Raw genomic sequence first — 23,936 nt, forward strand, 5'->3', positions numbered from 1 at the left:
TAATTTGGGGCAGATTAACTTTGAATATTGATGTAATGCAGATGTGTTACATTTGAAGAATATTTCTATGCTAATGATTTAGTCATGCATGAAGTAATTGAGTAGATAATTTAAAGAATGGCAATGTGAATCAGTATGTTTTCATTTCTGTTTTTCTTTGCAAAGAATGAAATGATTCCATTTTCTGAAAAGAGAGTGTTTTGAGAAGGGAGGAATATCAAGCTACAACACTTTACTGTATTTCCCATCTGTCAAATAAGCTTAAATTGAAATATCATTTTGGATGGGAGGGGTACCTGCGATTGAACTCTGGGGCACTCTACTGAGCCACATCCCCAACCCCCTATATTTAGAGACCAAGTCTCACTTAGTTGCTTAGTGTCTCGCTCTTGCTGAGGCTGGCTTTGAACTTGGGATCCTTCTAGCTCAGCCTCCTGAGCCACTGGGATTACAGGTGTGCACCACTGCGCCCAGCAAAATATCATTGTTCTTATATTTTTCTTAAATTTTAATAATTTTTATACTCTTATTGCTAATAAGCATAGATTGCTTTTTAAAAGCATAATAGTTATGCTAAGAAGTATTTCCTCATAGTACCATATAACATGTCTTTGCTTTTAGTAGATTGAGTAATTGAATTTCATTTAGTGATTGTAATAATCTTGTGTATTTCCCCCTTTTAGTCAATGAACAGCAAATTTCCAAAAAGGTGAACAATTTCATGAAAGAAAATGAGGAACTAATGCAGAAATTGTCAAATTATGAACAGAAGGTATAATTATTCTTTTTCTTTCTCCCTTGGTTCTAGCTTGAATCATTTCTACCTGTTTTAATTTAAAATCGTATTTTAAAATTTTTGTTTCATTATTTCCTACAAATCATCCAAATTCTAAGCAGTCATATGTATTAAGTACTGCTTTCTTCTGGAAAGGGTCACTTGTCTGGAAGTAACTTGTATAGTAGCACTATAATTTGTGTATCTTAATTCTGAATGCTTTATTTACATAGATGAAGGAATCAAAGAAACAGCAGGTCCAAGAGACCATGAAACAAAATATGATTCTTTCTGATGAAGTAACTAAATATAAGGTAAAAATCCCTTCTTTGGGGGGAATTACATTCTAAACTCAAAAGTAAATGTAATGAGTGAGTGATCTTGACACCTTTTTTTTCCAGGATGAAATGAAGCTTCTTGAAAAAGCTAATGAACTTCTGGATGAGAGAGCTAAAAGTCTTCATGTTATGTTAGAATCTGAGAGAGAACAGAATGCTAAGAATCAGGACTTGGTATGAGTTTTGCTGCTAAGTGTTACTGCAATTTGGCTTTTGAAATATTTTGTAAAATTGGTTAAGTTGAACTTAGTCCAGCTGTTAACTAAAGTAAGATTAGGAGTCAAGGAAGTTGAACACACTTCTGCCCATTTTGTGGAACTTTTAAGTACTGATACAACAAATTATTTTTATGGGCCTAGGAAATATTTTTATTCTCAACCTTGGATAATTTTCATATTGTTTTGCTCTGCCCTTGGAAACATGCAGAACAACTAAAAAACTATTGTCCAGTTGAATAGTATTTGTTTACTTTTTACTTGAAAGTGTAATGAATTAATGAATTTTCTGCACTTAAAAAAATTTTACTTACATATTTCATTTTCAATTTCTATAAGTTTCTGTAATTACATAAAAGTTGCAAAAGATAGTAGAGTGTGTTCTGAAATATCCTACCCCCAAGTAAGCTTGATCACCTAGCTGAGGTAGTATTTATCAGATTTCTCCACTGTAAAAATTCTTTCCAATCCTTGTCATATTGCATTCTTTGGAAGTTACCATGCACAGCCCACAGTTAAAGTATGAAGAGTTACAAGCTCAGGATGCAGCTCATGGTAGAGCACTTGCCTAGCATGCATGAGGCCCAGGATTCAATCCCAGGCATTGCAAACAAAGATTGCAGAGTTATGTCCACTTCCTTAAGGAGCGAGTATCTTTATAATTTTTTTGGAATTCTTCTGTATGTGAGATTAGTCTATTCTTCCTTAAATTTTATCATTTTTTACTTCAGATAAGAAAATTTTAAAAATGATCTTGGGAAATTTTTTTCTCTATCACTCGAAAAAAATTACTAATTTGAACTGGTTTACTTGAAACAGTAATTAATTAGTTAATTTTCTATGCTTTAAAACATTTTATTTACTTATTGCATTATGGTTTTCTATACTTTGTCCTTTTTTTCTGGTTATCTCATAAACAGTAATGTTGTGGATGCCATGAAATATTTATGACTTCATTTTCCCTCATCTCTTTCATTTCTTGATTTTTTGCTTAGTCCAAGCTGGATCCCCTGCATTTACCTGAAATGTAATGGGATGGCTTGACAAATATTTTGTTGTGTTTATCTTTTTTAGTATATATATATGTGTGTGTACACACACACACACACACACACACACACACACACATATGTATCAGTATTTCTACTGAAATCCTAATGCATATTTTGAGTTCTGTTTTTACCTGGAAGATAATGGAAAATAAGAAATCTATAGAGAAGCTTAAAGATGTCATTTCAGTGAATACTTCTGAGCTTTCAGAGGTAAAGCTGCCAACTCTTGCTAACGGATATTAATACTACATCTTAGTTTTGTTGCGAACCAAAAATTTGAGGTGTGCTAAAATGTGCAAAAAATAAGAACTATATGATGTCTGGTTTGGGAAAGTATAACTTTGTTTTTTCTTTGGAACTAATTCACTAACTGTAGTGTTTTGCATTAGCTTCAAATTATCCTCAATGAAACTAAGCTTCGTGAAGAGAAGGTGAAGTTGGAATGCTGTCAGCTTCAGAAAGAAAATACCATGCTTAAGAAGGAGAAAGAGCAGGTAAAGAAAATTTGATGTCATACATAATGTAAACTAGAGAAGTGAATCTTTCTTGGATCTGTTTCTGAGGTAAGGAATATTCATGTAGGACCTTTTCTAGATATGCAAAGTTTAAACAATGCTCCCCAAATTGAGTGCATATATATGTTCTCCATCTGTTTTGGATTTTTGGATTATTGCTTTTCTTATCAAATATCAATCAGTTATTAACTTGCATAGCCTCAAAGAAACTTTTTAAAACAGAAAATTAAGTATTTTATGATCCTGTTTTGAGTAGTTACTGATTCACCGGCCAAGGGAAGATTACATGATAAGGAATCTAAATTTAGGAGACAGTCATATGTGCCCAGCCATTCCTGCTGGAGGTAAATTATTTGAATTGACAGCAATTTTCTGGGGAATGCAATAAAACAGGGTCAACTTCCTGATAGCTCTGATGTTCTTACTGCAGCTGTGAGAGTTGGGGCCACTCTGCCCTCTTCCTTAACCAAGGTCTCAACCCCCTCATTTGAGGCAGGCCACCGAGGAGTATGGCTCTCTATTTCTTTGTCTAAGTCTTGTAGTCCTAATGTATCCAGTGCAGAAACCCCTACCTAACCCATAGGAATTCATGTGTTTTGACTTTTCAGTTGCAGCAGGAAGTCAAAGACTGGAGTACATCACATGCTGAGCTCAGTGAACAAATCAAATCATTTGAGAAGTCCCAGAAAGATTTACAAGTAGCTCTTAGTTACGAAGATAATACTAATAAAGTAAGTTTATACTCCAAATACATGTTTCATCTCATGAATTCTCCTGAAATCTTCTGAATTAAAATCGAAAGTCTTCCAACCTTTTGCTTCTTTTCTAGGCTTTGACTAATTATATCACATTGTTGAATCGGTTACGATGTGAATCTAAATCTGAGGATCAAAATAGAGAAGATGAGTCAGATGAATTAACCAATGGAGAGAGAGCAGGTAAGATCAGTCTCAGGGAGGTTGAATCCTTTTTTGCTTTCCTGTCTTTAATTATACAGATGCCACTTTTCAGCTGGATGAATTTCTTCTTAAGCTTCAGGGTTGTAGACACATATCACTGGATCTATAGATATGTCTGTTGCATTGGCAGAGGTGGGTTGCTGCGGTATAATGTAGCAATAGGCATGTGAAGAACACTGACTTTTTCTATCCCATTGAAAACTAGTAAGTACACTGCAGCTACAATAGTCACATCCTATACCTCTAAGTATTGAACATTGTACAGTAAGAGAAATTTATTTCTTAACTTATGCAGATGATACTTGATTTTGATACTCATCATCTCTATGGCTCTGTGGTTTTAAGGTCCACAGTCAGTCTTAAGAGTCCAGAGGCAGTTGGAACCATAAACTAAGGCTGTGAGAACAGAGGCTAGAGACTATCAGAAAGCTAGAGAGGGAGTGTAACAGTGTTTACTGATGAGGAAAATATTTCCAGATGTTTTCTCCCAAGTTGGATATTGCTTACATAGCAAGTATTTCAAACCACACCTGGTAGTAGATTCAGGGAGAAAATATAGGATTGAATCTTTCTAAATAAGACACTTACTTGCCCAGGTGAAGATAGATCTGAGAGAGAAGAAAAGCTTTTATCTTACAAGAATAGCAGAGATAACATTTTAGTTGTGCAAACTAGAAATTCACCTTTTTTTGGTTTCTAAGACAGACATAGTACTTCTATTTATTTTTATGCTGAAGATCAAACTCAGTGCCTCACACATGCTAGGTGAGCACTCTACCACTGAGCCACAACCCCAACCTGAAATTCACCTCTCTCTCTCTTTTTTTAAATCTAAGCTTGCAATTCTCTTAAAAGTCATTAGTCTAATCAGTTTAATTATTTAATTGATTTTTTTTTCTTCCGGTGTTTGAACACGATCATTCTTTAGTTTGGGGAAGTTAGGAGAATATAGAGTTAAAAGTAAGGAAAGAAAAAGCTAAAGTCTTTTGTTTTTTAGGTGATCGGAACGAGAAGATCAAAGATCAAATTAAGCAGATGATGGATGTCTCTCGGGTATAGTTCTTTGTAAGAGTCCCATAGTGCCTGTGAATTCTTCCTGTGCCTCACTTTTAAGAATACCTCTCTTTTCTGCAATTTTTAGACACAAACTACAATATCAGTAGTTGAAGAGGATCTAAAACTTTCACAACTTGAGCTAAGAGCCTCGAAGTCCACAAAATGTAATCTAGAAGGTGGGTTCTTCTTGAGAAGAAATTGCCATGTTGGAAAGACTTAAAATTTTATTGGAAAGATAAAGCTTCTTGCTTTCATGCTTCTTACTTTTCTTGGCACTACTCCCTCAAACAAGTTCTTAAGTCCTTGTACACATATAGAGATAAGCTGTTTTATCCTTTACAGACCAAATAAAGAAATTAGAAAGTGACTGCAATTCACTACGGTCTTCTAAAGTTGGACTGGAAGAGGAATGCAAAACTCTTAGGCAGAAAGTGGAGATTTTAAATGAACTCTACCAGCAAAATGAGATGGCATTACAAAAGTAAGATTTTCATTGTTTGTTATTGTTATCACTGTGTGAACTAACAGATAATTTTATCTTTTCTTAAGATTATTTACAATTTCTTCTAGTTGTAATAAGTAGAGATTTGTCTTTTTTCCTTTGTGTTTTGTTTCCTATAAGTTGCATTTTTCTTTCCATCATCAGTCTTAAGAGTCCTGAGGTAGTTGGAACCATAAACTAAGGCTGTGAGGACATCGTAATCAATTGTCAAATTCATATGAAGGCAGGAAGTGGTAAACTGGTATTAACAGTCACTGATGTGGAAATACCTCTCAAAGATCTAGACCCTTTCTATGATCCCACTACTTATTTTAATTACCTTTCATTGTGATCAGTTATGTAATTCTAATGTTTTGAACTTGTATCTCTAACTCTGGACCTTTAAAAATACTGAGTGATTTGGAATGACATGTTTTAGTAGAATAAAAACTTCAAAAAGGAATAATATTTACTTATTGATGGTACAAGTTTTGGACTTGAATATCTCAGATCTTCACACTAAAAATTGAACTGTGGCAAGGACCTTAGGAGTTATGATTACAGAAGTACTTGTTTGTAGTATATATTTATATATTAATCTTCTCAGTGTGGAGCTAGTTATTTTTTGAAAGTTCATTTGAAGTTTTTAATCCACAAAAATACTTGAATTCTCTAAAAATAGTTTTTTTTGTGTCAGATTTTATTTATTTGCACCTGATTTTACTCTTCAGCATTTATATATATATATTCTTTTATATAATATATATAATTAATATATAATATATATATATAATATATAATATATATAATATATATTATTTTATATAATATATATATTCTTTTATATAATATATTCTTATTAATTTTCTCTATAGCCGCTTGAGTGGACTTTCTAAAATATAAGTCTGTCCATGTCAATATGTGCCTGTGGTTTATGAAGAATTTGCTTTCTATTTGATGACCTGTTCTTTTTTTTCTTCCTTGTATCTTTTTTTTTTTTTTAAAGAGAGAGTGAGAGAGGAGAGAGAGAGAGAGAATTTTTAATATTTATTTTTTAGTTCTCGGCGGACACAACATCTTTGTTGGTATGTGGTGCTGAGGATCGAACCCGGGCCGCACGCATGCCAGGCGAGCGCGCTACCGCTGAGCCACATCTCCAGCCCCCCTTGTATCTTTTTAATAGTTTAAATATTTTTAATTATTTTCCTCATCCCCTGTATAAGCTTGATGTAATCCTAAATTATAATGGAATTATAATTATATAATTATAATTATAATTTTATTCATCTTCTCATAATTTAAAGGCCATGGTATATATTCTGGATTTAATAAAAACCTGACATAGATTAATAGGTTTATTATTTTTTCATGGGCTTTAAGTAGCTCCTGAATCAGATAACTGTTGTGGCATTGTATGTTAGTACTTCATATACTGTGAACTCCACAAAACATTCATTCAATTTATACACATATTTAAAGTTTCTGTTGTTCTGCATTCTACACTGTTGGTTTCTTATTTGAAATTATTTTCATTCTATTTGAACATTGTCCTTTAATGATAGATTTGATTAGTGTATCAAAGTAGTACAAGGATAAATAGAGAATAGTATTTTATCCACTAAATATTGCTACCTTTATAATCTGTATTAGGTTGACATGAACTTCATGATTAGAGTTAAAACCAGTTTCCATTTTTTAAAGGTTCTTTCTTTTGGCTACTGAATTTTGACTGTTACTTAGTTTTAGCAATTTAAAAATATCCAATTAATTACCATCTGTTTTAAATTTTTTCTTTAAGGAATCCATTATCATTGTTGTTTGGTCTTATCCCTCCCCTAGTTCCTGTAGTCATTTCTCTGTTTTTTTAACAGTTGTATTGGGAAGTGCCTAGGTGTAGTTTTCCCCACCCCACCCACTTTTTCTCTTGCAGTTATGTTGCTTGGGACCATTAAACATTTCTTGAATTTTCGAGTCTTTTTCTAAATGTTGATTTTACCTCATTCTCTCTTCTGATTATAATAATGCATATTAGAATTTGATTTCCCATGCCTCCTACATTCTGGATTTACTTCTTCTGGATATTTTCTTCTGACCTATCTTAAAAGTGCTAGGATTTATTTTACTTCCCAAATCTGCTGCTAAAATCATTCATTGAGTTTAGGATTTTAAAAAGTTCAGGGTTTAAAATATTATTTTAGTTGTAGAGGGACATAATATTTTATTTTATTTTTTATAGGATTTTTTAAGAGAGAAAGAGAGAATTTTAATATTTATTTTTTAGTTTTTGGTGGACACAACATCTTTGTTTGTATGTGGTACTGAGGATTGAACCCGGGCTGCACGCATGCCAGGCGAGCGCACTACCGCTTGAGCCACATCCCCAGCCCAACACAATATTTTATTTATTTTATGTGGTGTTGAGGACTGATCCCAGTGCCCCACACATGTGGGGCACGTGCTTCACCACTGAGCCACAACCCCAGTCCTATTTCAGTACTACAGCTCAAACCCAGGACATTGAGCCATGTGCTCTACTATTGAGCTACCTCCCCAGACTCCTTGCTCTTTCTCATAAGGGACTAGTGTCTTACTGCTTTCCAAGCTATCTTTAATCTCATCATTCTGCCTCTGCCTCTTGAGTATCTTCTACTGTAGGTAGGTCACCACACCCAACCTTTTCTTGGTTTTATAGTTTCTAATCCTTTGACAAAATTCATAATCTCTTTTTTTCCTCTTTTGTGGTGGTGGGTTTGAACTCAGAGTCTTGTGCATGCAAGGCAGCACTCTACCAACTAAGCTATATTCCCAGCCCTGAAATTCATAATCTTGACTTTACTTTTTTGACTGTATAAAGCACAGTGATTTTAAAACATGTGCAGATAACCCCATTAGGTGGTTTTCTTTTCTATGGGATTTTTTCTCACAGAATTTTGTCTTATGGAGTGCCTGGTCAGTTTTGATTGGCTAACATTGTTGTGATAATTATAGATGAAATTTGAGGACTAAGATGAAGTTATCTTCTTATAGAAAAGTGTTGAGGTTACTTGAGTAAGATTGTCACTTTAAACTTAGTCAGCAATTAAGATAATTCAAAAATGACTTGTCTTTTCAATGTTTCAGTATTATTCCTTTTGGATTTTTTGCCTGTTCATCACTTAAGTGTGCAGTATTTTCTAATCTAAACTCAAAGGCTAGGGCTTTTATTAAGGGTCCCTTTATTTGTAGCCCCAAACACTTCTTTTTTTCCTCTAAGCCCAAGAATTGGATGAAGGCTTAGTTCAGACTCATTATAATATCTTTGTGTTATCTTCAATATGTGGGTAAACCTAGGAGAAAAGTACCTTAAAGTGCCAACCTTACTTGTAATTCTGAGATTCCTTTTTCTAATGGATCTTGGCCACATCCATATATCTCCACTGCCTTTTTAGCTTGGATCCCTTCAAACACAATTTTATATTCTTATAAAGATATTTTGATTTTTCTTAGTGCTCCTCAGACTAACTCTTTGATAATTGGAAACAAAATTCTCTCTGTCCTTCAAGATTTAGTTTTCTCCATATTCCTTCTTAAGCCAGTGGGGAAAATTATTATATTCCTTTAGGCATCATTTATACCTGAAACAGTGAACTCTTTTATTCTTTAGCATCTTACAAGGTAACTAGTATATTATAGCCACTCATAAAATACTTGCTGAAGAATTAAATGAGAAGCTATATAAGAATATATAATCCCCTTTTTCTATTTGGTATCAATAATCCTTTTTTACTATAGTTCTTCTGATTTATGGAAAATTAAGTTTCAAGTTAATTATCTTTTGAATTGGAACTATGGCTAAAGAGGGTAGTACAAGGATAGCAGAAAATAGTATTTTTTAAATCATTAAATGTGTCTACCTTTGTCTCAGTAGATGAACATCTTGAGTTTCATGATCAGAGTTAAAACTTGTCAGTAGATAATACTCTGATTGTGGGTCAGTTTGGCTTCTTTTTCTGGTTGACAGACATTATCAAAACTCAGATTGGTCTTTTTGCTTAATTACAATTCTTTTGAAATAGATATCTAAAGTGTGAAAAATGTTCTGTGGTAAATTGCATAGCTAAAAGACATATTCTAGAAGATTTTTTCTTTGACTGACTATATCTTTATTATGGTACCAGTCTTGGATTGAGAAGAGTTCCCCCATGACAAAGATATACTTAGTGACCTACCCATGGCAGAAACGAGAAAAGAATTATCCCCTGCTTTATCCTAATATGTTTAATTATGTTAGGTTGATCAGTCCTGATCTTCCACATTGAAGTAAAGTGAGTTTTTATTATCTTACACACAGGAGACTTGCCCTTGGGGCACATATTGTTTTCACATTTATTTTATTTACTGGTAAGTAGAGAATTAAGAGGAGAAGTTAGAAAATGTAAGTGATTTGCCAGAGTTTGATTTACGAAATTGCAGGTTTGAATTTCTATTTTATGTGCCTAAGCATTTTATAGAATTGTGGGAAGTGATATTCACAAAGAGAAACTTTGGATTTGATAACTGGCTTTATTTTAGGAAACTAAGCCAAGAAGAATATGAGAGACTAGAAAAAGAACAGCGGCTGTCAGATGCAGATGAAAAGGTGGTTTCCTCTGTACAGGAAGTTAAAAATTACAAGTGAGTTCAGTTTCTAAAGGAGGGTGTCAATGTCTAATGAACTAGTGTTAGCTTTCTTTTTAATCTTTTTTTACATTATGTAGATAGAAGAAAATAGCATGTAAGTATAAATAACGAGAGGATATGAATAAATTCAATTCACACAGGAGAAAAAATAAATTTCAACTTAACAAATGAAAAATGTTAACAAAAATTTACTTATACCTAATGGGCAAGACCATAGGGAACTTGGTCAATGCAACAAGTTCTGGGGGATTTGTATGTTGTTGTAATTCTTTAAGAAATCAATTTGCTGTGTGATTTATCAAGACCCACAAAAATGTGGCATTTGCTAGACCTTGGAAATCTTCTATGGATATAATTTGAAAAAAAGAAAAAAAGTTTTAAGGAGGAAGATATTTCTAGCAGAATTACTTGAGAACACACTGATGAACAGTTAAGGAAATTATAATTTATCATTCAGAATCTCTAGCAATTAAATGATAAAGAAGTTATTAGTATTAGGTTTTTATTTATTTATTTATTTATTTATTTATTTATTTTTGGTGCTTTACTACTAAGCTACATCCTTAGACATTTTTTTTTACTTTGAGACAGGGTCTCAGTTGCATAGGTTCCAACTTAATTGCTGAGACTGACCTCGAACTTATGATCCTCCTGCCTCAGCTTCCCAATCATTGGGATTACTGGCATGCGGCATTGCACCTGGCCTGTAGTATTAGTTTTGATCACACTGGATTCATATAACTATAGAAATGTTTTTCTTATGTATGATAAAGTCTTTAAAAGTATAGTTGATGGAATAAAGGGAAAATGGTCAGAATGTTTCAAATGTTATTCAATTGTTGTAATTCTTAGGCGGAGAATTGAAGAGATGGAAGAAGAATTACAGAAAACGGAGCGCTCATTTAAACACCAGGTAGTAATTAATACTGTCCTGTAGTTGCAGAATTCTTTGATATCTAATACAGACAATTATAGGCTATTATAATGAGTCCCTAAAAACATATTTTTTAATGTGTTGTCTTTTTCAGATTGCTATGCATGAGAAGAAAGCTCATGATAATTGGGTAAGATTTTTTCCCCCTTTTCTTTATTTTGTGCATAGCCTACCGCAACTGAATTTGAATATTTTCTCTTTAAAAGCTCAAAGCTCGTTCTGCAGAAAGAGCTGTAGCTGAAGAGAAAAGGGAAGCTGCTAATTTGAGACAGAAGTATGTGATTTTGATATCTTACTATATGTTTTATAGTGTTTTAAGGTTATGCTAGACATTATCTATGAAGGAATAGATTGCTGTTTCATAATTCAGCCCATTCTTTCTCAATATTCAAGACTATTGGAAATGACCCAAAAGATGGCAGTGCGGCAAGATGAACCCGTGATTGTAAAACCTATGCCGGGAAGACCAAATTTACAAAATCCTCCTCGGAGAGGTAGGGGGTACTTTGTAAAAGGAGCTATTTTATTTCTTGGTGCAGAATGTATGTAAATTACTTTTTACTTCTGTGTGCAATGGTTATGAAATAATCTGAATGATTTGCTAAAGCGGGAGGCGAGGGTTGGTGTCAGTGAGAAAGCTGCCTTAAAGTAGTAACATGGCATTGTTGTCGTTAGGTCCACTGAGCCATAATGGCTCTTTTGGTCCATCCCCTGTGAGTGGTGGAGAATGTTCCCCTCCACTGACAGCAGAGCCAGCTGAGAGACCTCCTTCTGCTACTCTTAATCAAAAAGCTATGCCTAGAAACGGATTTGGTGAGCATTCACATGTTGCTTTATAGTAAACTACTTCAAGGTTTTGGGGTTTTTTTCCCTTTTGAATATTCTAATGAAAACATAGAATTTGGGCCTGTACAATATATAGAAGATAATTTCTTACTTTATCTTAGTGAATGTTTTCTGTAAAATCTGTTCTAGAAAACATTTTTTTTTTCCTGGAGGTCCCTGTATTGTTTTTTTCTTTTAAATTTTACACTGTGAAGTGTAAACCTTTATCTTTAAATTAAATCTCTATGGTGTTCCTTTCCCAAATATTATAAAAGTAGCCTTAAACTTTATGTAGCATACATATTTCCAACATGAAATACTGAGTCTTATTTCCAATTCTAAATAGGACTGTAGTCTTGGTAAGATTGGAAGTCAGGTTATACAGACTAAAGAAAAGCCAGCCTACACATACTTCATGTCTATAGCTTAAAGTTTAGGACCAGTACTTATTAATCTGCTGTTCTATCAACCCAAGGCAGTTCTTTATTTTACTTAAGTCTCTTCATAAATTGTGATTTACATATTGGGCAACCCATTTTTTAAAAAAAATATATTTTTAATTGTAGATGGACATGATATCTTTATTTTTTAAATGTGTGCTGAGAATCAAACCCAGTGCCTCACACATGCTAGGCAAACACTCTACAACTGAGCTATGACCCCAACCCCTGGGCAACCCATTTTTCATGTTGCTTTCTAGTTATTGTTGAATCCTGACCTGTCCACCAGTGATTTATTTCTTCTGAAAAATACATACAAGGGCTCTGGTCTTTCTTTCCCAAGGGTCAATGGATGGACCTTTACCTCGTACTGGTCTTCTGAGGCATCTGGGAAACCCGTTGCCTCTGGTAAAGGGACCAAGTAACTTCAAAGAATCTGTAATTGTGGATGGATGATTTTTATTCTTTTCATGTTAGGATTAAGTCTGAATCCATTCTTTGATCTCTAACAGACCCAGGATGTGGTCCAGCTCACATGAACAGCAGCTCCAGAAGTTCTTCTCCAGCTAAGGTGACGAATGAGGGCGAGGTAAGTTCTGTAGTTACTGTGAATCATGTGGTCATGCAGGAACATGTAGCTTTCCTACAGTACTTGCTCTTTGCTTTATCCTTCTTTGTGTTCTATTTGTACTATCCCATTTGTTTCTTAAAAAGCAAACTGTTCCCCAAGAACCTGAGACCCCCTCAGTCTCCACAATTACTTCTTTGACTGAGCATCCAGTAGGAGTAAGTACTTAGAGGTTGAGACCTGAATTGGGTTTTATTCTGTGCATTTCTGGGAAGGATATTCAGAGCATGACACTGATCTTGTTTGCTTTAAACTGCATGCAATATTGAGCTTACTTTTCTCATTAACTTGGGAATGTTGCTTAAGTGTGTACAACTATAATGAACTATAGAATGTGAAAAGTTATCACTCTAACTTTATATGGTATTTTGTGTTGAATGTTCTAAGGCAAAGTAAATTCATTATAAATTACATAATTCATCATTTTTATTTTTGTTTGGAAGAATGTTATTTAAGAATTCCTTCATTTGTGCAAACCCTATTTTGAGTGATTTGAAATAGATTGGTATCAGATTTTCTGAAAGTGAAATACTGTTTCAGTGAAACAATGATCATCTGAAATGACCTCTTGAGCCAGTCCCAAGAAATGGTCTCATTTGTTCACATAAGTGTATTCTCTTGTAACTGTGTTGCTATTATATCCGGTAGGTCTTCTGCAGCTCTATAATAAAATAAATTTTTAATTGTTTAGTTTCAAACCCACTACTCATAGGAAATGATAAATCAATATCTCAAATGGTGTACAGTAAAGGAAAGTAAATATTAAAGCCTTGTCTTCCTAATTTGTGTATATAGCACTGTGATGGAAAATACTTCTCAAGTTACAGTGTATATATATATTCCAGGAATATACATCTCTAGAGAAATCTAAGGGCACCTTAGATAAGACCCCAAATCCCTTTGTAGTAGAAGATTTAAAAGAGAGAAAAGACCCATTGTTAGAGAGGAGTAGAGGTGGGAAAAGCATGGCTTGGAGGAAAACCTGGGATTGAGTTCCTTTAATATGCAGTGTGGCCTTCAACAAATTATGATATTCCATTTGCTTTTGTTCCCTCTTATTTAAAATAAGACAGTCTACTTAAAGATCTCAGAGGTTGAATAATATATGAAAGACTTACTGAAGATACTCTGAATAGTAGCTATTATTACATGGGTAGAGAATGGATTTTTCATTTTATTCTGTTCATTCTTAATATGGAAGTAATGAGCTATTGTGATGAAAGGGAAGTGATGGGGAGGGGGGGACTCCCTTTGAAATAGATTGTAGTGAATACAGCATGACATACTGGTCAGAAATCACCTCTGTTAATAACCTCTGCCAGTCCTCTTGCCTTTCCCTTTCCTGTGCAGATATAATCAGTAACAAACTGCTCCCTCTTGTGGCATCCTTCCAACTTCTGTAAGCTGTCGGTGGGAATACACAGGAGGGGTGGGTAGTTTTGTTGCACTGATGGTGTTCTCTGGACAGGTGCCTGTTTTGGGTTTTAGCTTTTATCGGTGTTGGTACTTTGTCTTAATACATAGGAATTTTAAAACTTTTAACTGCTTTCAAATCTTAAATTGCAGGTTCATATGGCTATGAAAGGGCCCCCTCCTTTCTCAGGGGTACCCTTCATGGGACCCCCGATGGGACGGCCTCCACCACCTCCCATTTGGTATGGACCGCCACGTCAGCTTGGTGGGCCTTTTGGGCCTCGGCCAATTCCTCCACCGTTTGGTATGATGATCTGAACAGTAGTGATTGACTTATAAATCACATTCATCTTTCATTTCTATTGCTTGCTAAAACAGTTGGTTGCTATCTCAGGTCTTAACAATGAAAGGATAAAGCTGAGTACATTTTAACTTTTCCTCCAGTTTTCTGGGACATATGGGACACTACATAATCTTATACTGAGATAGGCAATAGCTATCTCTCATAGACAAGGATAAGGGGCTATATACAGAAAAGCCAGAAATATTACTTCTGCAGATGTTTGTTGAAAATCTGTTGATATGCACTGCAATAGATGGAAAGGTGGATGAGACACATGCCATAACTTAAAATTTTGTCACAGATATGAAAATCCTATAACATAAAGTTTGTAATCACCCATAATGGAAGCATAAGCAGTAGGTTATAGAATATAGAAAAGTCAAACCCTCCTTACCTTGAGAAAAGTCAGAGGGAAGTGTTAAAGAGGAGGATTTAACAGTGACCTAATAAATATTGCTGATTTAATTAGGTGGCTTTGGAAGGCCTTTTTCAGGAGGGCATGCACCTTGATTCTGATGGCATGTGTAAAGTCCATGCTGAAATACTTCATGAATTTTTAATGGATACAGTAATTATAGTGGAATTTCCTTTTATCAATATTTCTTTGATGTAGTGAAGTTCTTATTTCATGATCTATCATCTTGTCATGGTAATATAGTACTTCCAAATATAAATGGAGCTCTTGTGAGATAGAAATAATTCTGCAATTATGTAGTAGGGAAAGAAAAAAGACAAGCCTGGAGCTAGGTAGAGCCATGTTTAAATCCTTAATATGTTGCTTCATGGCTGGTTGGTCAAAGGCTATAACTAAACTTGTTCCATCTCAGTTTGCCTCATCTGGCAAGTCAGGATGTTCACCAGTTGATGTTCTAGGCTTGGGAGAAATTAAAGACTATATTAACATACTTGAAATCACCCTAGTTCAGAAATTTCTGGGTATTTACATAACTTCCTTTTTATTTTCCAGGTCCTGGTATGCGTCCACCAATAGGCTTCAGAGAATATGCACCAGGTGTTTCACCTGGAAAATGGGATTTGCCTTTTGACCCTCGTGATTTTTTTCCAGGACCCGCACCAGCACCATTTAGACCTTTAGGCTCATTTGGCCCAAGAGAGTACTTCATTCCTGGTGCCCCATTACCACCTCCAACTCATGGTCCCCAAGACTATGGGCCACCACCTGCTGCAAAAGACTTAATGCCTTCAGGCTTTAAAGATGAACCTCCATATACACCTAATTCTCAGATTAGTGAGGGCTGTTCACAGGCCTTAAAACAGGGCCCATAAAGTTAACCTCTGACACTTAGTCAGAAAATGGACTATAAACTATTCATCAAGTTAAAGGATTATTGGCTTCAAAATATAAAAGTTTATTTTAAATGGTTTATGTTTTTAGAATGAAGCTGCCTTGGTGCAGTATACATTTTGAGCCAAAATATTTTCCCCCTAAATATCCCCCACTTAAGCTAGAGTATCCTTCCAATTTTAAAATGTGCAATAAGGAATACATTTGTTTTAGTTAATGTAGCATATACAATTGCTAAATGATTTAGAATGTCATAATTATGGACATTTCCTGTGGAAATGCTTTAAGAACATGTATTTCCATTATCCTATTTTTAGTGTATTCCAGTTGATAACAGAGAAATGGTGTTTTATAAGCTTGATTTTTTTCTCTTTCAATATCTGGTCGCAGAGACTGTTACGCTAAAAATGTTTACTCAAAGATCATAAACTTCATTTTCCTTCTTGCTGAAGTTCTTTGTTGTAATAGTTCATAAAAAATGTTTATTAATATTTCCCAAGTGTCTGTTGATTCATTGGATCGTCATGAGACTTTGTGCCATTGGGGAAGCATGTCAACTCACTCTCAGAATCCACCCCTAGGCCTCAGAAGCAGCAGGGTCAGGCCTGCTTGGGGTTCTCCACTCAGCCCAGCTTTCCAAGACCCCTGTGTCCCTGCCTGCTGGAGCTTGGGGACCAGCGGCTAGGGCCTGTGGGCTGCCCACTGCTGCCCTGCAGCTTGGGAAGTGGTAGCACGCCTCTGCTCTCCTGCTGCCTCCTGCCACAGTCTAGAGAGCTCTCTGAGCCATCCTTACACCTGGGAGCCACTGCCCATCTTGGGGGGAGACTGACCCCATGCAAGATGTAAATAGCAACATTCTCAAATACCTGGGGAGGGCCGAGGGGCCTGGCGGGAGGGGCTGCAGGGTAAGGCCAGGAAGGGACACTGCTGTGAGGCAGGTGCAGGGAAGGGAGAGAGGAGGAAGGGTGCTGGGGGACTGGGTAGGGCAGAACTGGTAGGGCCAACACCTGGAGGGCCAGAGCCTGTGTCCCCACTCCCAGCTGAGGGGCAGAGGGTGCTGGGCTTGGGGCGAGGAGGGACCACCACGAACCCAGCTTAGGTGTATTCTGAGGGCGAGGTCGGCACGGAAGCTGCCTGACACAGCCAATGCCCGGGGAATTGGGGGAGGTGAAGACAGGCGCTGACTTCTCTCCCAATCACCAGGCCTGATGGGAGCAAGGCTGCCTTTTGCTGGGTGAGTACTGAGGGGGACCCTGCCTGGGGCTGGGGGCTTCCTGGGATCCTCTGGCCCTCTGTGGAGCCAACTCCCAAGTTCAATGCCTGCCTGCCCAGATGGGTGTTTTTGAGGGGACAAAGATGGCTTAACTAAAGGTCTGGAGACAATGGATGTCCCATGAGATCCACTCTGAAGTGCAAGATTCAGCTGGCTCCAGTGGACTCCTGCTGTTGACCTGCACCCCTGGGAGCAGTCTACCAGCTGCCTACAGTGGTGCCTCTGGGGACAGGTTGCCCGTTCTGGCAGGGACCTCCCACCAGGGAACATGAGAGCCTGTGGTGCCCTGGCTTCCCCCTGTCCCCAGGAGCTGGTGTCTCCTGGGTGCCTGAGTCAACACCCATCTCAATCCTGTCCCACTGTCCTGGCCATGAGGATATTTCATCTCTGGTGGCCACTGCTGTGACTCCTGGACTGTCCTGTTGGCACCAAGCCTACTTCCCAGAAAGCAGTGGGTGTACAAGAGACACCAGGAACAGGACCACGGGGACGCCCGGCCCACAACCCATGTGAGATGGAGGCTGAGATGGTGGGGCCTTTCCAGGACCCCCCCACTGCCGTTCTCTCCAGGAACAACCTCCAGCATGCCCAAGGCCGTCCACCCACTTCCACGGCCACGGGGACTGGCCTGCGTGGAACATGCCTGGCTGGAAACCTGCTGTGGGCTCCTGGGGAAAGCATCATGTCCCACTGAGCAGCTGGGACTCCTCGGTGGGCAGTGAGGTGACTGCTGCTGTGTGGAGGGGCAGGGGCCGCAAAAACGGGGGTGGGGGTGAGTTACCATTCGCTGAGCGCCATCCTCCTGTCGTAGACACGGATGGAACCATCACCAAGGCCAGCCACAATGAGCGAGCGGTGGGAGTCGCAGGACAGACTTGTCACGCAGCTGTCGGCGCCCGTGGGGATGTCCTGGCCCAGACAGAGAGGGCTGAGATGGGGCACCGCTACCCCAAGCCCACATGGGCCTCACCTCCCTCCCTGGGGACTGCGGCCTTTGCCTCCACCTGCCAGAGGCCATCGCAGGCTGAGGAGCTCAGATGGGAGGGAAGGGCAGGGGCACATGGGACTCGGTGCAGCCAGATCTGCCTGAACACCTGCCCTGCACCTGCGCACTGGCCAGGGCAGGCCGAGCTCCGGCAGCATCCTGGAGGCACCCAGGGCCACCTGGCTATTGGCCAATTAAACTTCCCAACACCATCTCCCTCTTTCCTGAAGAGAGACAAAGTACACTTTGGCAAGGAGAACTCCTATTAGCTACCCCTGAGGACTCCTGATCAGTCGAGGGAAGAGCGGAAGCGTGGACCCTGCTTCCCCTGGTGGCTGCACACAGCAGGAGGACTGGTGAACGCCAGCAGGGGGAGCTGCAGGCAGCAGATGGGCCTGTGGGGGCAGGGAGGGACGCGTGCTTTCCAACCCCAGTGGGGACGCTGCGGGAAATCTGCACATGTGGACTCTGTGTGAGGGGCAGGCCTTTGCAAGAGCCCCCCCACTTCTCCCTGCACCTTGAGGCAACAAAATACATAGGAAGGCACCAGGACCACAGCTCTGGGCGAAGGCAGCTGAGAGTGGGGGAGGAGGTGGGTGGCCAGGGACACTCTGGCTCTGGAGGCCCTTACACTCCACAGGGAGACGGATCTGAGCATTAGGGTCTCCATGCTTTGCCCTTGAGGAGTGGGCACCTGTCAAGCTCCCCAGCAGGAGCACAACGAAAGTTGTTTGGTGCCATCATGGGATCTCCGAGCACAGTAATTGTGAGAGGAGGTGACCTCAGGCTGCAGCTCTCCCGGGCGTCACCACAGTGCCTAACAGTGGTGAGGTCCAGCCTCATGTCCAGCTCCTGTCACTCCTCCTTCCTGGCTCAGTTCTGTAGCAATGTGGAGCAAGCAGCCTTCTTGCCACCAAGGGGCCAATGTCTCTCCATCGGTAGGGAGGACAGGAGAGGGTGGGGAGGTCTCTGCCCTGTGCCTCTCCAGGGACTCTAGAGAAGGGTGTCCTGGGCTAGAGCCCTCAGGTGCATCCCTGAGGTAGCTGTGGTCTTGCCTCTGCTCCTAAAGCGGTGGGCACAGCTGGATTTTAGCAGGCGGCCTGTATGGCCCTCTCACAGGTGTCTTAGGCAAAACCAGTGCAGATCCCTTTCTTTATTAAAACTAAAAAGAAAAGATGCTTTAAGCGGTGGGGCTGTGGCTTGGTGGCAGAGCGCATGCTCAGCACTTGAGAAGCCCCGGGTTCACTCTCAAAAAAAAAAAAAAAAAAAAAAAGCTTTGAAAAGCACACGAATAGTTAATCTTCTAATTTAAAATATTTCACCCCGCTGATTTCTGATACTCCCTAATCTGCCAGATAAGACAATATTTAAAAATGATCAGGATTAGCTTAGACTTAATTATGCTGCAGCGCAGGGTCAGGTGCATGATTAATGTGCAGCCAAGGTGGTGATCAGCTCCGAGGCTGGGAGTCTGTTCTCGCCAGCAGCAGGCGCCATCTTGCCCATCTGCTTCCCTGGAAGGCTGAGACGGGCACAGACCGAGCTTGCTCTGGAGATCTGGGTCTGGGTTATTTGAGCAAGGGGTCTGTTTTGTGCAGGGGGAGCGAAGAGCCTGGGGGAAGGGGCTGCACAGGGACCAGAGGTGCTTGTGGGGCCCACCATGGTTACCTGCACCTTCGTTTCACGGTCGGTGTCCCAGATCCGGACAATCCGCACATCCCCTGAGCTCATGAGGAGGCCAGTTTCTTGCTCCCAGTCCACCACCATCCCAGCTCCTGGGGAGGCAAGCGGGACACGGGGTCAGTCCCTGGGGCTACTCCAGGCAGCCACTCAGTCAGCGGCTCCAAGGAGCACTGCCACCCCTCCCACCATTGGGCAGGTCCCCACCTCCTCCTGAACCCAGGCTGGGGCTCCCAGGGCAACGAGCTCAGGCTGCTGCGGTGGTGGCAGCCTGCCCTGGAACCCTCCACACTGAGGCATCTGCGAGAGGGAAGAGTACTGGGGCCCAGCCACTTGGGAGGCTGAGGTGGGAGCACCAAGTTCAAGACTGGCCTGGGCAACGCAGAGGAGCCCCGGTTAAAAATAGGAAGGAAAGAAATGAGGGTGTCCTTTTCTGTCTGGAATTGGACAGGGAGTTATACACTCGCATCATAGTTTCTACTTAATACAAAAATATTTTGTGTGTGTGGTGCCGGGCATGGAATCCAGGGCCTTCCACATGCCAGGTGAGTGCCCCACTGCTGACCGACGTCCCCAGCCCCACACGGCTTTAACTGTGTAATTATAAAGGTTTTGAGCATACACGAAGGAACACGGTGGAAATAAACCCTTATAACCCGCCACCCAGATCTGACAGTCCCCAGCAGTTTGGTTTTTGGGGGGTGGGGCTGGGGGGGCCCAGGGCCTCGTGAGTGTGGCACCCGACTGCCCAGCTGCGCGCCTGCCCCAGGAGTTGCACTGCGGCCACATGTGCACGTGCCCCTGGGCTGCAAAACCTGCCTCCTCCACACGGAGCAGCACAGCGCTGCACGGGAGTCTGACCTCCCCCACTTGCTCTTCCCTCTGAGGGTCTTCCGACCCGGTCCAGAGAGGCAGCTGCCATTCAGACGTCTGTGAGGCACTCCACCGACAGTCATATTAGCTATTCCCTGGTGGAAACCACATCTCAGGCCACATCTAAGTGTGTCTTCTCGCGCAGTAAGCAGCCCCGGAGGGGAGCTGTGGGGCCACGTGCTCTGCACCACATACTTTCTCCAGCTGTGGTCGCCTTATAACAAAAGGGAGGGAAACTGAAGAGGAAGTGTCCATGCAATCTGGCCGGTGTGGTCGGCTGCCTGGGCACCAGGCAGGCTAAGGTCCAGGATGAGGGTCTGTGGGGACTGGCACCTGGTGAATGCTGAGAGAAGCAAGGAACCCAGAGCACATGAGTCACCCTCTTTGGACCAGAGACTTCTCCCAGGACGCAGCTCAGCCTGGGTCCCGGCTGTCCTGTGGTGCCACCACCTCATCCTCCTGTGCCCTGGGCCTTCCAGCTGCTCCTACCGCCTGCTTCCAACCAAGGCACCATAGCCTCGTGCAGCCTGGGCCCCACCCTCTGGCCACTGTCCTCTTTTCTTCAAATAGCCTCTGTGGAAAAGGAGAACACAGGTAGGAGAGCCACAACATTGCTGGGACCTGGATGTCCCTGGAGGGAGGGCATACCTGTCCCCACGTGGAAGTCATGTGACAAGGTACCAACCACATAGCATGGGGTGGGGGCAGGTGGGCTTGATGGCACCTTGTGCAAGGCCAGAGCCCCACGTCTAGGTACACCTGGACAGCCAGTTTGCAACTTGAGAGACCCAGCTGAGTAGAGATGTGGAAGTCCTCTAGGACAGTGCTGATGTCTGTCCATCTGCCCTACAGAGGGAAGCAAGCCCTAGGTCCTGGGTAGCCAAGCCTGCAGCGTGGAGGTCTTGGTGGAGCAGAGGAAGGGATTCTGGAGGGGAGGCTGCTGTGCCCAGGTGTGTGTAGCTCGCTGAGCAGGAGCCATGGGGGCACCATGCGCCAGTTCAAAGTGTGCTTGTGCCCTGCTCACCCTGAGTACTGGACTGGGAGACACTGCACTCCCCAGAAGGCAGAGGTCCGATCCCTGCTTGACGAATCCTGGACACAGGCCTTGGATGTGTGTCCTGATACACAGCCTGACCAAAGAGCTAATTCTTTCCTTAAAACAGGGAGACAAGGCAGGACAGAGCAGAGAGCGTGGAAGTCAGACCAGCCACCCGCATCCCAGGCCTGGTAGTGGAGAGCCAAGCCTCGCCCTGCGCTGCCCTGGAGCACAGCTGTAGATTTGGTGCCTGCCAGCCAGTGGCTAGGCGCCCAGCTTTGTGGCCAGCCCAGAACTGACCTCTGTGACTTGGGGAGCTCTGCCTCTGGCTTGTGCCTCTGCATGGCCACCTGCCCCAGCCTTGGGGCTGCTGCTCTGTATACCTCCTTGGTTGCTCCAGTTAATGAATAGTAACCACTGACCAAAGGCTCAGGTCAACGTTCACAGGCCGAGGCTGGACCATCACACTGCTCTCGGGGCCAAGGTGGTGGGACAGTCTCGCCCTGGCAGCCTCACGCTCCACCCTGGGAACGGACTGGGGCCCTCCCTGACTGACAGGGTGTGGAGGATGGTCTGGTTCTGCCTGTGTCTTCTCAGAGACCACTGCTGTCCTGTGGCACAGCTTCTCACGTACGTGGGAGGGTGTAACCAACCACTGGGACAATGTAGCGAGGACACCCCCGGCCCCACACAGAGGAGGGCCTCTGGTCTTTCTTTAGGGTTTCAGGGACGGTAGTTGTGTTGCTCTTTCCCTGACACCTGCCCCAGCCCTGTGGTCTAGTTTAGTTTTCTCTGGGGAGATCGGACACTGAGTCTCCATATAAAACTTTTACAGAGGTCAAGGTTGAGTTTTCTCAACCATCTTGAGTTTTCTCACTCATCTTCCCTTTATCTTGAACTTTTAATGTAAGAATTCTTACAAAACACTAAGATGTGAGTCCAGAAGGTTCCCTGGCACATCCCTCCAACACCCTGTAGGCCCTGTGGCCCGAGGACAGGCAGCTGTGACTCCACATTAAAGATGGGCAAGGACAGAGAGCTCTGGAAGGCAGGTCTCCCTGTGAACCTAGATTCTGCAGCTGACGACCCAGAAACACACTGGCTATGGGAGGAGTGAGGTTCTACTTGCTTATAATTTGTCTCAATAGCAAGGTCCAGAGAGAAGGGGCTCATTTTGATGTTCTCTGCAGGAGAGAAGGGCAGGGACAGAACTGAGAGAACCAGGAGAGGCCCCACACAAACAGGGGCTGGGAAGAGGACTCGGATGGGGCTGTGGAAATCACAGGCAGGAGGAGGAGCAGCCAGTGGTGGGCCACAGTAACCTCACCTGGTGTCACCAGGGTCAGAGGGCTGTGCTCACAGGTGGCCATTCCAAGATGCACAGAGGGCTCTGGAAACTCAGGCCTGGAAAGGCTGACCTGGTGGTCCTCCCAAACTGCTGGATGGTGCAAAGCCACGCCCAGAGCTGCTTTGGTGGCTGCCGATCTCACCAGCCTGGGCAGCCCACCACACTGGTCCTCAAGAACATGTGACATTTGCTGCTCAGGGCCAGTTAACCACAGTGTGTTTCCAAGCCACATTCAGCTTCACACCAGGACAGGTGTGACCAGAGCTCAGGGCCATACCCAAGACTCAAAGGCACTCAGAACCCTGGGCCTGTAAGCCTCATGGCTATCAGGAGAGGCCACCTACTAATGAACTGGGGACTCTGATGTGAATGGGTGGCTGGTAGGGAGCTGGTCCAGAGGCCTTGGAACAGTGACCCCTGCAGCTCTGGACTTCCTCCCCAAAGAGCCCAGACCCACCTCGTGTGGTGGGCAGCATGTCTGAGAGCCCCTGCCATGCAGTCACCATCTCTGGGTTCTTCTCCAAGTCAGCAAAGTTCTTCCACACCCTGATGGCGCCATCATCTGAGAAGGAGAGAGGGGGACATGATCCTCTGCCCTGTGCTGGCCTCGCCTGCACCCCACATGGGGGTCAGATCCCTGTCCTGGACATCATGCTCCACCATGCCCAACAGTGGGCCCTGCACAGGGCAGCCAGGCGCTCTGGACACCTGTCCCCATGCTCTCGCAGTGTGGGACTCCGTGCTCACTTCCTGTCGGGCAACTGGGGAAGCTGGCAGCAGGGCAATGGGACCTGTGGTCTCT

General features: G+C 42.0%; 1 pseudogene; it reads left to right on the forward strand.

Annotated features, from left to right (window-relative positions):
* LOC144252842 (transport and Golgi organization protein 1 homolog) overlaps positions 1-16,825 on the forward strand; it is a 31,647-nt pseudogene extending 14,822 nt beyond the window's left edge.
* Positions 16,826-23,936: the final 7,111 nt, after the last annotated feature.

The sequence above is a fragment of the Urocitellus parryii genome, unplaced genomic scaffold (genome assembly GCF_045843805.1).
Source record: "Urocitellus parryii isolate mUroPar1 unplaced genomic scaffold, mUroPar1.hap1 Scaffold_61, whole genome shotgun sequence".
Lineage (NCBI taxonomy): Eukaryota > Metazoa > Chordata > Mammalia > Rodentia > Sciuridae > Urocitellus > Urocitellus parryii.